At 35.9% G+C, this 15506-nt stretch overlaps 1 protein-coding gene across 23 annotated transcripts in view; it reads right to left on the reverse strand.

Annotated features, from left to right (window-relative positions):
* The window catches only part of ZBTB20 (zinc finger and BTB domain containing 20), a 761796-nt gene that overhangs the window by 664207 nt on the left and 82083 nt on the right, over positions 1-15506 (reverse strand). The gene's annotated exons all lie outside the window — the stretch shown is intronic.

Raw genomic sequence — 15506 nt, forward strand, 5'->3', positions numbered from 1 at the left:
TTACCTCACTGAAGTATCTTCATGCCACATATAGGGTCACAAAAAGCTCTGTGGGACTCAGGGTTCTATGTTCTGGAAGAACTGATCAATCCCATTCATTCAGTTAGTCATCTTGAACATTCTTCCTCTATTTCTTTATATCAAAGTTCAACCAACTACAAAACATGCAGCATATGATCCTATTTTTACATATGCATATATAAAATAAGCATGTATGTTTATACATGCATATATAGATTCTTCTTTTGCCTATATAACTTTTTGTAGCAGCTTCATTTTGTACAAGAAGCACACACCATTATTATAAGTAAAACAACAGTTACTGATATTTGAATTAAACAAATAATATTTATATCCACTAAAAAATACAAAGAAACTATACTTTCCTAAAACTAAATTTCTAAAGAAGAAATTAGCACCAGGTTTTGTACTCTAAAAAAGTTCTGCTTTCTCATCTCAACTAAAAATCATGTTCACTTTAAATTAATAAGCTAAGGCTATTTAAGAACTGATACATACAACTTAATGATATTACTTGCAATTATAGGAATAGTCTTTATAGGCATTATAAGTATTATGAAGAATTATTTATCTTCCTCATTAGTACTTGCCAAGGTAGTTTATGAATTGACTTTCAAGAGAAACGATTTTGATTCATGTATAACAAAACTTCACCTTGCTATGGGCAAGATTCCCTGCTCCCTACTGTAACAATGACACTTCCAGTAAACATCACAGCTCAGAAAATCATTATTAAAAACAAACACAAATCTCTATTGTAGAATATGGGGTTTTAGTGATAAGCAGAACAAAAAGTCATCAAGCACTTCTCCCTCAGATATTCTTGGCACAAATGCCAAGAGCTGATTTAGACCTTCCAACTTGAAATTTAATTATCTGCTAGCACATACATTAGACGGTATCTATTTTTCCACAACGCATTAATGTGCTGATGTAATCCAAAATCAAACAATGTGGTTTGATAAAGGAATCTTATCAACAGTTTCTTCTCCTTTGTCTTGAAGCATATTTGCCACTAACTTTAAGGTTGATTTACCCGGTTTTAAAGCAATCTTGTGCATTACTTGTATCTGTTTTTGCTTTGAGGAGTACCACTCTGAATTAAGCCTTTGTAGTTTTGATCTTTTCACCCTTGGCAACAAAAGTCATCAAGTTTTGTACCAGAAACCATTAAAAAGGACAAAAAAGTTTCAGTAGCTTCCTTTGATTATCTGACAAAGTTTAAGAGAGACAACACTAGAAACTAGAAGGAGAGAACTGCTGATACTCATCATTAGGCTCTTCCACTTGTATTTTTAAAGTACTTGTATGAAATCATCACACCCCCATGTTCACTTTACCAACATATACCAAATATACATTCAATATTGTTCCAGAATGTTCATTATATTTATAATGTTATTATTAATTATTTAAAATTTTCACCTACACTTTTATATTTCAATGAACCTATTTTTAACTACTAATACATTTTTGTGAACTGGGACTATAACAGAAAAATAACAACAATCTGAAACTTTCATAAAGACGTCTTAGCCAAGATATGACATATACTGTATCCCACTATTAGTTGAGATAAACTCTTTGCAATATGAATATGTGAACAATATATAATATGTGTACGTATACAAAAGCTTGTGAAAATATAATTTCTTATGCTGTGAAATGATTGCGAAATGAACCTGAACAAACTTATTTCATTGTTTTTTTTTTCTCTAAAACTACCGAAATTCATAGGCCCTTTGATAAATTGCCAGGTCCAAAGGCAACAAATGAGGGAAACTCTTATAAAAGGACAAAAACTCTAAGTCTGAGTTAGGACAGATGATTCAGGGAAGACAGATCTTTATTGCACATTAAAAAAGTAAGTAAGTAATTGAGACACTTTCAGTAGCAACCCATTCACATCATAAACAATCCTCCTTGCCTTTATCTGTGACTGAGAAACATGCTTCATCCAAATACTTTGTTATGAAACACTGAAAGAAAGCACCAGACATAATCACATTCAATGGATCTCTTGAGTAATAAAACTCAGATGCACAGTCTAGTCTATATAAAAGTGGGCTAAGTACAGAATGGCTTGTATGGTATCTGAAAAGGACTTCTCTTGAGCAATGGCTCAAACAAACAAGCAGAACAGAATACTGCATCATAGATATGATTTCAGAAGATTTTCTTCCCAAATGTTAGTTTTATTTTACAGCAAACTCATGCATGTGTGTGGCACCTGAAGATACAAATCTGAATGTAAATTCCCACTTTCTAATAGCCACACACTTCAGTCACAGTACCATGACTTCTTTAAACATAGTGCAAAATGGGAGGCCAAGAGGCTATGGTAGTAGAACCAAGAGCAAAGAAGATTATAGATATGAAGTGGGAGTTCTTTCAAAACCAATAGGTACTTTCCTTCTCCCTTCGTATTACTTTTCATCAATTTTTTTCTTCATTTTTTTTTCTACTGCAGTATTGATATAATGTTTGAATTGTTAATAAAGTACTCACTAACGGACACTATAAGAGGTTCTGTTTTTGGGAATGCAAGACTTTTCTGTCCCACACGTGGATGTTCTATAGACAGGTAGTAGAAAAATATAACCTCCTATTCTGCTGATTTTTCTTACACTATACATACTGCAACCAAAATTGCCTTAGAGAGAAATGTACTCAAGAGTACAGACTGTAACTTATGTCCCTACTTACTAAATTCTGAGGGTTTTCTAAGGTTGGAATTATTATAATTTATAGGAAACACTCAGAAAAACAAAGAGTATGAAAAAAAGAAAAAGAATATAGACCTATGTCAGAATGTTGTCACAATTTACTCAATACAAACAAATCATGATTTAATTGGTGGTAAATAGCTTGCTCTTATACATATGTTTACCTTACATATGATGGAATTGGATGTTTACAAGTCTTGTTGCCTGTGTAGTTACTTGGAATTGTGGCAATTCCCTGATTCCCAGAGATAGTACTGTTAGGAGTTAGTTGGACAATTAGGTAGTCAGGGCCAGGGTCCCCAACAAGAAGGTATAGAGTAGGGACAGCTAAGTCAAAACAGCACTGGCATCCTGTTTTACAGCTTAGACAAGACCACAACAGCATCCTGTCTAGCATCCTCTGCAGAAATGACTTCTGCAAAACATCCTGAGACAAAAAAATTAACCATAAAACATTGGTCACTGTCACAAGTTGAGGCAGTTAGTCTCCAAATGTCAGCTCAAAAGACTATCAACACATGAACAATAACCTGATAGGTGGATGGGTGTGTGATCAAAGCCCTGATTGGCATGCCTTAACAACAAATCCACAAGAGGCCCACAACTGGATGCTAGGATAATTCCACAAAAGAGCTCATAAGAACACCTAGCCAAAAAAGCAACCCTCTCAGGTACCATCGCTCTTCGGCGAGCTTTGTACTATCACTCAATAAACTTTGCATTGTTGCTCACCACTCTTCATCTTGCCTAACTTTTCATTCTTCGAAGTAGCGTGCCCAAGAACCTCAGGTACTGAGGGAATAGAAATCCTGTAACTTTGCGATCATGATGTTGGAATAAACCAAACAAATAATTATTAATAGCTGATAAAATTTTTGATATCAAATATCAATTCTCTTTTTACTTGAAGTTTACCTACACACACAAGAAAAATCTATTATTTTTATTTCATCCAATTAATCTTTATTCCTGAATTAGTTTGGCTAAAAGAAAAAAGTCCCCAGCATAAGTGTGTCCATTCTGAAACAACCTCAAGTCCTTTTATTTTTTAATTTTATTTTTCAAAATTATGCAACCAGATTTATTAAATGGACACAAGTCAATGAGAGTTGATATAGAGAACAGTTTCTTGCCTATCTCCCCTCCCCACTGCATTCAATAATATGAAATTCTTATTCTTCATTTTTCCATCTCCTGTTTCTCCTGGGTCTTTTTTAGGATCAGTGATGGAGGTAGGTAGACAAGTAGAAGGAAAGGGGCAAAATTCTTTTGTTTATCTGGGTGCTGCTTATTCAGCTCTCTCTGGGTTCTTAATGATGTCCGTGTGTGACATGCTTACTTATATCTTTCTCCCTGCAAGCTGTTCTTCTGGGTTCTTTAGAGGACTTTCATTGAGGCCTCTCTGCTTCATTGTTCTTTGATAACCTCTGAGCAACTTCTCCTGGAGGCTGACCCCACAAAGCCTGTTACTGAGTCAGCCCTTAATTTTTTTTTTTACTTTAGTATAATTAAAATACAGTGTTATATTAGTTTCAGGTGTACAATATAATGATCCAATAATTCTATACATTACCCATCATGGTACGTGTACTCTTAATCCCCTTATCTATTTCACCCTACTTAATATGGTTTAAATCCTATACCAAAGTCAGGGCCTTGGGTTCATATGTAAATGATAATGATAATTGTAATAATAACCCAACAGAAGTGTCTGTTTTGTCGAGTAAAATAAATAATCTTGGCTGAATTAAAACAAATGTTGAGATGATTATTACTGTGTACATTTCAAAGCAGCCATAAGTTTCACAAAATGAATCAAACTCAACAACTGTTACTATCACAGAGTTTAAGTTTTAAGGACCACTGTGAAAGGTCATTCATCAGTCTTTGCTCACATACATAGGAAGTAAAATCAATAATCTGCCCTTTGTAACGATGTGACTACTTTTAAATTTTTATTTACTTTTTAATTGAGCATTTCTTAAACACTTGTCTTAAAATAGTAATTTTGAATGATTTACAAGAGTATACATTAAAGACTTCTAGCTTACTTCTATAACTTCATCTTTCACACGTTCACACACTCTCACCTGCAAACTTCACTCCAGCTACAATGAAAAGTCTGCACACCAATGAACCTGTCACATACTCTGTTTTGTTTATGTTTTGTTTTGTTTTGCTTTTGATCTTTTTACTTTTTTTTTTTTTTTTCATTTCCAAGCTTTTGAACAAGCTATTTCTTCTTCCTATAATACCGTTAACACTTCCTCCCTCTGGCTAATTTTGACTTACCTTTTCAGTGCCATTTTGCCCATGATGTCCTGTAGGAAGCTTTTCCCGGCTTGGGTTAGGTGCCCATCCTATATGCCTCTATACCTCTCTGTAGTAATTTGCTTCAATAGCAATTACTGTACAGTACTGAAAATATCTGATGACCTACCAGTCTCTCCCTCTATACCACATGTTCTCTGAGGACAGGGAGCATTTGGTGATTACTTTTATACCTCTAGCATCTGGAAAAATAGGAAGTAATGACTAAATATGGTAAATATCAAGATACGAGGCAAACTGACTTACAATCAGATATCTTATTTGGGGGTATCTATGGAATTTGACAATTCTATGATTAAATGAGTGAGTGAATGAACTAAGTTCTCTTCCATCCTCTCTTCGAAATCAAGATTTGTATTACATTATCAAACAAGTTATGCAAAGACAATTTATAATACATTTTACAAATTAAGATAACTTGGGAATATGTGCATTTACATGATCAATCCTCTACATCTCACAATCATTTCTTGAATTTTATTTCACTTTCTATAATCCCTGCCATAAAGATTCAAGTACATACCATCTCACAAATATAGGCTAATTAGCATATAAATTTAGGGAACTTTTTTACAAAATTTTTATGTATGGATGCTAGTTCTGATTAAAGGCTATGATTAATACATCAACTAATATGGACATATGCCTAGAATATTACTATGTAGTTTTATCTACAGAAAAGAGTAAAAATAAAAGGATGGTAATAAAATGACAGTTACTACAAAATTCAATTAGAACAACAAAAAGCGAGGGGCGCCTGGGTGGCACAGCGGTTAAGCGTCTGCCTTCGACTCAGGGCGTGATCCCAGCGTTATGGGATCGAGCCCTACATCAGGCTCTTCTGCTATGAGCCTGCTTCTTCCTCTCCCACTCCCCCTGCTTGTGTTCCCTCTCTCGCTGGCTGTCTCTATCTCTGTCGAATAAATAAATAAAATCTTAAAAAAAAAAAAAAGAACAACAAAAAGCTAAAGTCAATCCAAAACCACAGGAAGATAAATATTTTGTTCACATTTTCATACATTATCTGCTTATTTACTGGATGAAAGAGGTTTTTATGTTCTTTATAGATTTTGGATTGTAACCCTTTATCAGATTTGTCATTTGCAAATATCTTCTCCCATTCCATAGGCTGCCTTTTAGTTTTGATTGTTTCCCTTGCTTCTGGAAGAATGTGTAATGAGAAGTTGCTACCGCGGGGCGGGGCGGGGGGAGAGGAGTCAGAGGAGGAGACAAACCATGAGAGACTATGGACTCCGGAAAACAAACTGAGGGTTTCAGAGGGAAGGGGGATGGGGGGATGGGTTATCCCGGTGATGGTATTAAGGAGGGAATGTATTGCAATGAGCACTGGGTGTTATATGCAAACAATGAAGCATGGAACACTACATCAAAAACTAATGAAGTACTATATGGTGACTAACATAATATTTAAAAAAGAAGAAGAAGAAGGAGAAGGATAGGAAGAAGAAGAAGAAGAAGAAGAAGAAGAAGGAGGAGGAGGAGGAGGAGGAGGAGGAGGAGGAGGAGGAGAAGGAGAAGGAGATGGAGAAGGAGTAGTAGTAGTAGTTGTTGCTACAGCCATTGTCAAAGAGGTTGCTGTCTGTGTTCTCTGCTAGGATTTTGATGGTTCCCTATCTCACATTTAGATTTTTCATCCATTTTGAAGTTATTTGTGTGTATGACGTAAGAAAGTGGTCCAGTTTTATTCTTTTGCATATAGCTGTCCAGTTTTCCCAACACTATTTGTTGAAGAGACTTTTTTCCATTGGATATTCTTCCCTGCTTTGTCAAAGATTAGTTGACCATATAGCTGTGGGTCCATTTCTGGGTTTTCTATTCTGTTCCATTGATCTATGTGTCTGTTTTGTGCCAGTACCATACTGTATTAATTACTAAAGCTTTGTCATATAGCTTGAAGTCTGGAATTGTGATGCCTCCAGCTTTTCCTTTCTTTTTCAAGATTGCTTTGGCTATTCAGGGTTTTTTGTGGTTCTACACAAAATTTAGGATTGTTTGTTCTAGCTCTGTGAAAAATGCTGGTGGTATTTTGATAAGGATTACTTAAATGTGTAGATTGCTTTGGTTAATAGAGACATTTTAACAATATTTGTTCTTCCAACCCATGAGCAAGGAATGTTTTTGCATTTCTTTGTGTCATAAGTGTTCCATAGTTTTCAGAGTACAGATCTTTTACCGGTTTGGTTAGGTTTATTCCTAGCTCTCTTATGGTTTTTGGTGCAATTGTAAATGGGATTGATTTCTTGATTTATCCTTCTGCTCCTTCGTTATTGGTGTATAGAAATGCCACAGATTTCTGTATGTTGATTTTGTATCCTGCTACTTGACTGAATTCATGTATCAGTTCTAGCAAATTTTTTGTGGAGTCTTTGGGTTTTCTACAGAGGATCACATCGTCTGCAAATAGTGAAAGTTTGACCTCTTCCTTGTCAATCTGGATGACTTTTATTTATTTTTGTTGTCTGATTGCTGGGGCTAGGACTTCCAGTACTATGTTAAATAACAGTGGTGAGAATGGACATCCCTGTCTTGTCCCTGAACATAGAGAAAAAGCTCCCAGTTTTTCCCCCACTGAGGACTGTATTAGCTGTGGGTCTTTCATATTTGGCCTTTATAATGTTGTTATGTTCTGTCTATCCATACTTTGTTGAGAGTTTTTATCAAGAATGGATTCTGTACTTTGTCAAATGCTTTTCTGTATCTGGTGGGAGGATCATATGGTACTTATCCTTTCTTTTATTAATGTGGTGTATCACATTGATTGATTTGCAAATATTGAACCACCCTTGCAACCCAGGAATAAATCTCACTTGATCGTGGTAAATGATTCTTTTAATGTACTGTTGGATCTGATTTGCTAGTATTTGTTGAGAATTTTTGCATCCATGTTCATCAGGGATACTGGTCTGTAATTATCCTTTTTAATGGAGTCTTTGTCTAGTTTTGGAATCAAGGTAATTCTGGCCTTGTAGAATGAGTTTGGTAGTTTTCTTTCCACTTCCATTTTTTGGAACAGTTTGAGAAGAACAGGTGTTAAAGCTTCTTTAAATGTTTGGTAGAATTCCCCTGTGAAGCCATATGGCCCTGGACTTTTGTTCGTTGGGAGATTTTTGATTACTGATTCGATTTCTTTGCTGGTTATTCATCTGTTCAAGTATTCTATTTCTTCCTGTTTCAGGTTTGGTAGTTTATATGTTTCTAGGAATTTATCCATTTTTTTCCAGATTGCCCAATTTGTTGGCATATAATTTTTTCATAATATTGTGTATAATTGTTTGTATTTCTGTGGTGTTGGTGGTGATCTCTCCTATCTCATTCATGATTTTATTTGTTTGGATCCTTTCTCTATTTGATAAGTCTGGCTAGGGGCTTATTAATTTTATTAATCTTTCAAAGAACTAGCTCCTTGTTTCATTGATCTGTCCTACTGTGGGGTTTTTTGTTTGTTTCTATATCATTTATTTCTGCCCTAATCTTTATTATTTCCCTTCTTCTGCTGGCTTTAGGCTTCATTTGTTGTTCTTTTTCTAGCTCCTTTTGGTATAAAGTTAGGTTGTGTATTTGAGATTTTTCTTGCTTCTTGAAGTAGGCCTATATTGCTATATACTTCCCTCTTATGACCACTTTTGCTGCATCCCAAAATTTTGGGCCATCATGTTTTCATTTTCATTTGGTTCCATGTTTTTTTTTTTAATTTCTTCTTTAATTTCCTGGTTGACCATCCATTTTTAGTAGGATATAAATTTTTTCTTGTGGTTGACTTCAAGTTTCATAGCATTGTGGTCAGAAAATATGCATGGTATGAGCTGAATCTTTTTGTACTTGTTGAGGCCTGATTTTTGACCTGGTGTGTGATCTATTCTGGAGAATGTCTCAGGTGCACTCGAAAAGAATGTGCATCCTGCTGCTTTATGATGAAATGTTCTGAATATATCTGTTAAGTCCATCTGGTTCAGTGTGTCATTCAAAGCCATTGTTTCCTTGCTGATTTTCTGCTTAGATGATCTGTCCATTGATATAAGTAGGGTATTAAAGTCCCCTACTATTATTGTATTATTATCAATGATTTCCTCTCTGTTTATTATTGTTTTATATATTTGGGTGCTCCCAAGTTGGGAGAATAAATGTTTACAATTGTTAAGTCTTCTTGTTTGACAGACCCCTTTATTATGATATGGTGCCCTTCTTCATCTCTTATTACAGTCTTTGGTTTAAAATCTAGTTTTTCTGATATAAGTATTGTTACTCTGGCTTTCTTCGGATGTCCATTACCATGATAAGTGGTTCTCCATCCCTTGCTTTCAATCTGCAGGTGTCTTTAGGTCTAAAATGAGTCTCTTGGAGGCAGCACATTGGAGGCAGCACATAGATAGGTCTTGTTTTTCTATCCATTTTGACACCCTATGTCTTTTGATTGGAGCAGTTAGTGCATTTACATTCAGAGTGATTATTGATAGATATTAATTTAGTGCAATTTTATTACTTGTTTTGTCATTGTTTCTGGAGATTTTCTCTGTTCCTTTCTAGTCTTTGTCACTTTTGGTCTTTCTTTCCCACTCAAAGGAGTCTTTAATATTTCTTGCAGGGCTGATTTAGTGGTCACAAACTCCTTTAGGTTTTTGTTTGTCTGGGAAACTTTTTATCTCTCCTTCTATTCTAAATGATAACCTTGTTGGATAGAGCATTCTTGGCTGCATAGTTTTCCCATTCAGTACATTGAATATATCATGCCACTCTCTCCTTGCCTGCCAAGTTTCTGTGGCTAGATCTGTTGCTAACCTTATTTGTCTCCCCTTGTTAGGTTAGGGACTTTTCTTTCTTGTGGCTTTTAGAATTTTTTATCTCTATATTTTGCAAATTTAACTACAATATGTCTTGGAGTTGGCCTGCTTTATGTTGATTTTGATGGGAGTTCTCTGTGCCTCATGGATTTGGATGTCTGTTTCCTTCCCAAGATTAAGGAAGTTTTCAGCTATAATTTGCTCAAATAAACCTTCTGCCCCTTTTTCTCTCTTCTTCTTCTTCTCCTTCTCCTTCTTCTCCTTCTCCTTCTCCTTCTCCTTCTCCTTCTCCTTCTCCTTCTCCTTCTCCTTCTTCCTCTTCTTCTGGGATTCCTATGATATGAATATTACTATGCCACATGGAATCACTGAGTTCCTCAAGTCTACATTCCAATATTTTTCCTTCCTTCTTCTTTTCAGCTTATTTTCCATAATTTTATCTTCTATATCACTTATTCATTCTGTCATTAAATCCAGTTGGTTTCAAATCTCAGCTATTGTGATTTTCATTTTGGCTTGACTAGTTTTTAGGCTCTTTATCTCTGTGGTAAGGGATTCCCTGGTGTCTTCTATGCTTTTCTCAAGCCCACCTAGTATCCTTATGATTGTTGCTTTAAATTCTGGATCAGGCATATTACTTACATCTGTTTCAATTAGATCCCTGGCCATGACCTTTTCTTGTTCTTTCTTTTGGAATAAATTCCTTTGTCTTGGCATTTTGTCTAAGTTTCTGTCTTCTTCTGTGTTTTAGGAAAGCCCGTTAAATTTACTGCTCCTGAGACTAATGGCTTTATGAAGAAGGTCATATACTGTTCAGGGCCTGGTGCTTTAGGAGGTAGGAGGTGTCTCTGGAGTATGTTGTGTGCATTCTGCTGCTGTGTTTTAGCTACTTTTTTCCTCAGGTCAGTTCTTTGCAGTTTCTCTTTGCCTGCAGTGGTAGTTTGGACCTTGGCCAGAGTGCGGTGAGTTTTAACTAGGTGTGCTCTTGTCTGCTGTTAAAAGAGATCTGATGCCATTTTCAGTAGAGCTGAAGCCCTACAGAACTCTATGGTCAGTAGACATGGTACCCACAGAGGAAGGGGGGGGTGTTTGTGTTGGTCTTCTGGGGAGGGGCCCAGTGCTCTAGTTCTCAGGCACACTTATGCCAGAAAAGCAGTGCCAGCAGAGTGCAGGGTGGCCAGGCTTGGTGTTAGCAATTTAGGCTTGCCACTGTTGGTGCTGTGCTGCTTACTGAAGTTAGTTTATGCTAAGGGGAAGGGGAGGGAATTGGAGCCTGCCGACTCTTTTGTCCCCAGAGAGGTAATGCCACCTCTCCCAGGTGCACTCCAAGAAAGGGGAACCTTCTCTCCCAGTACATCCCAGGGGATCCTCAGATCGTGCCACCTGCCCCCAGGTGATCTGCCCTCCTCCACTGGAGCACGGCAGTGCCCTTCGGGCTCGAAAACAGCCATGCCATGGACCTCCAAAACTTCAGTCTTTGAGCCCTGATGGTTGTCAAAACTCTCGAAAATCAGCCTCTCTCATTTTCCCAGTCAAGAGCTTTGGGAAAGTGTTTTTCTTGTGCAATTCCCCACATGCTCCTCTCTCTCTCTCCCCCTCTCTCTTTCTCATGCATGCCTCTCTGCAACAAGGGGTCCCTCCTCTCTTCAGCACTCGCAATCTGTTTCTCCCCCAAACCATGCCTCCACACCTCCTACCTTCTATGATGTGGCCTCTTCTCACCCTCTAGTTGTGCAGTTTGTTCTGCACAAAATCAATCCTCAAATTGATTTCTTGTGTATTCAGAATGATTTGATATCTACCCAGCTGTATTTGAGGGACAAGAAAAGCCTAGGGTCCCCCTAGTATTCTACCATCTCAGCCCTTCCCACCTTTCTCTATGCTTTTCATTTCAAAATTAATTGTGTTCTGTATAAACAATATATTTGATTTCAATCATTTAAAATTTATCGAGACTTGCTTTAAGGCCCAGCATATGATCATCTTGGTGAATGTTCCATGTGTACTTCAAAAGAATGTGTATTTTGCTACTGCAGGATGTAAGATTCTATAAATGGCGATTAAATCAAATTGGTTGATTCTGTTATTTAAGTCTTTTACATCTTTACTGTTTTCTTCTATATTTACTCTATCAATTACTGAGAAGTGTGTTTAAATCTCCAAGTATAATTATCCATTTTTCTCTCATTTTTATTAGTTTTTTGTTTCCCTTATTTTGAAGCTGTTATTAGATGCATACATTTTTAGGATATGCAAGTGCTCTTTATCTATGGCAATATTCTTTGTCCTGAACTGTACTTTTTTCTGTTATTAATATAGCTACTCCAGCTTTCTTATGATTAATGTTTGTTTGGTATATTTTTTCCCATCCTTTCATTTTTAATCTATCTCTATTTTTCTATTTAATATAGTAATCTTATAAACAGCATATGGTTGGCTATTTTTTATCTAGTCTGATTCTCTCTGACTTTTAATTGAACTGTTTAAAGCATTTAATGATATTTAATTGACATGGGTGAACTGATTAATTCACTTCAGAATTTTGCCAAAGATAAAGTTAACTCTGTAGATTACAGAATTCATCTTTATTTTATCTTTAAGATTTTACACATTTGCTTATATCTGGTATTTTATACATTCCAACTCTCCAAATGTGATCATGTCTAGAAGCCATGAATTTCAGTGGAAAAAGCATAGCATTTGGAGAAAAATGTCCTAGGTTTGGATTTCAGGTGCTCTGATGGATAACTATGAGTTAAAAAATGTAATTTATTGGGGCGCCTGGGTGGCACAGCGGTTAAGCGTCTGCCTTCGGCTCAGGGCGTGATCCCAGCGTTATAGGATCGAGCCCCACATCAGGCTCCTCTGCTATGAGCCTGCTTCTTCCTCTCCCACTCCTCCTGCTTGTGTTCCCTCTCTCGCTGGCTGTCTCTATCTCTGTCAAATAAATAAATAAAATCTTTAAAAAAAAATGTAATTTATTTCAGTTAACATCTATAAATGGAAATAATAGTGTCTCCTTGGGTATAGTGAATAATAAATGAGAGTTAATAAAAAGGTATGACCTAGTGTCTGCTCTTCAAAGTAGTAGCAGCTACCTCTCAGGATCACTATAAGGATGTAGTGAAAATATATGTTGACAACACTAAAAAAAATTATATAAATGTGCGGGGTGCTTTCTTTTTTTTTCCAAAAATTATGGTTAGTATTATCATTCTGGAATAGAATTTGCCAAACCCTCTGGACTTTGATTTTAAATTTGCCAAAATAGTCCCTTAGTAATTAATTCAATCATTAATTTCCATTTCCTTCTTCCAATTTGAAGATTTTTTCCTCTTAGCAGAAAAAATATAAACAAAGTAAATGTTCATCAGTTCTTCCTTCTCTGTATCACCTCTTAAAATTATGCCATATTTTCTCTTCTGCTACAAGCCTGCTTCTTCCTCTCCCACTCCCCCTGCTTGTGTTCTCTCTCTCGCTGGCTGTCTCTATCTCTGTCGTATAAATAAATAAAATCTTAAAAAAAAAATTATGCCATATTCTTTCAGATAAGGGTTCTATTTAGTATGAGGTGACTTTTCATATCCCTTATAAAATTTATGATTCTAAAAGAATAAATTAGAGTGTTATTGGATATACAGAAAAAAAGCTGAAAAAAATGAAACGGATTTTCACAAATAGCAGAAAATGTTTAATTAGGATAACCTAAAAGATCAATAATTAAGTATAATGAACCCTGAAAGATAATTATTTATGATGGAAATATTTCAGTTTACTCGAATCTGAGTATCTACTGAACTTTTTTTAGGCTATAAACAGCCCCTTCTATCAATCACTACATAAAAACTAAATAATATGCACTCCATGCCACAAAAAAGAGATTATATCTGTATCTATATTTATATCTATATCTATCTATCTTCCCATCTCTATTAATTGACCAGAAGGTACTTTCTGACCCTGAACTTAGACTGACCATAATACAGAAGCTGTCATTAAGTGTTCAGTTCACACACATAGACTCCAAACTGGTCCAACAACTTCTATTATGCCAGTTACCAGCATTGCCAGCCCCTTTGCCCTTCACTGCCTGGAGAATGTCCATCAGAAACAGGGAAGCAGAGCAAGTTGCCACAATGCACCATTGATGTTTGAGCAAGGCTGCCCAAGCAGCTGCAACAACAGGGCAACTCTTCAAAGTGTCAGCATTGAAACTTAGAATTCTTCCTCCCATACAACCATCAATGCAAACCTTTATAAGCTACAATCAATTATAAAATAAATCTTTGAGACAAATCATGCTCTTTCTTCATTTCTTCTCTCTTCCTCCTCCTCTCAACACCAAATGTCTTTGGGTAAAAAAAAAAAATTCAAGGAGAAATTCCCTTTTTCTACCTCAGTCTCTGTTTCTGCCTCTCTTATGTTCTAAAAATTCTTTCAAGGAGGTTTAAGAATGTCTGCTAAACCCTTTTGTTTACAAGACATGTTCTGGGGGTTTTTGTTTGTTTATTGTTGGGTTTTGTTGTTGAAGTTTTTTATCTAAAAACTTCAAAAGGCACTTGATATTTTGAGCACACTCATACTGGATTTTTGGCAAAGCATTTTTTGATTATTGAAAGATAATCTAAATTCTAAACTGCATGCACTGAATCACATAACTTCCATATTTTTGTAAACCACAGCAAAAGTGGTTTTACATTAGCTATAGATGAATAGGTAATGAGTCAGCGAACAGTTAAAAGCATTCCATGAGAATGCATGAACTAGCCATGTGAAGTTTTGATAGGAAAAAATCTTAAGTATTTAGACTACTTGGAATGAGGGGGCACTATTCTTTGCTAAACAAATAAACTATGTTTAATTTGCCCTATACGACTATATCTACCAAATCAAATGTTAGTTTACTCATGGTGTTTCTATATCTCCATATCCCTTAGTAACACTAACTGTCTTTTATTTGGAACATATACTTCAGGTCTGAGAATTGTAGCAACAACTTTAAGATTTCTCACCATAACTTTCACCATGCAAACAGTATGTGTACCTTGCTTGTAGGGATAAGAGGAAACCCCTCCGAATAATATTCTCAAGAAACAGAATGGCCAAATGTTACCAATGGCAAGTTATAAACTATTTAGTTCCTCCAGATAACTAAAATATTTATACTTCATCAAGAGTTACTCTTCTATATGAAGAAAATCAAAACTCAAAATATTTCTAATCTAAATTTTAAAATTATAATTTCTCATTGTTTCCAAAGTAGTACATCCAAATAGTTTACTAAATAGTACCACAAGATTTAAAAAGAAAAATGGCAGCCCATATCCCAACCTTTGAGATTCCCCGTCAAAATTATTTCTAGTGTTAATCTCTTTATCTCTAGGGGCGCCTGGGTAGCGCAGTCGTTAAGCGTCTGCCTTCGGCTCAGGGCGTGATCCCCGCGTTCCGTGATCGAGTCCCACATGGGGCTCCTCCGCTGGGAGCCTGCTTCTTACTCTCCCACTCCCCTGCTGTGTTCCCTCTCTCGCTGGCTGTCTCTCTGTCACATAAATAAATAAACTCTTTTAAAAAAAATCTCTTTATCTCTAAATAATATAATTATATTCTTAATTTTTATTTGTATGTTATA

Source organism: Ailuropoda melanoleuca, chromosome 1 (assembly GCF_002007445.2).
Source record: "Ailuropoda melanoleuca isolate Jingjing chromosome 1, ASM200744v2, whole genome shotgun sequence".
Taxonomy (NCBI): Eukaryota; Metazoa; Chordata; class Mammalia; order Carnivora; family Ursidae; genus Ailuropoda; species Ailuropoda melanoleuca.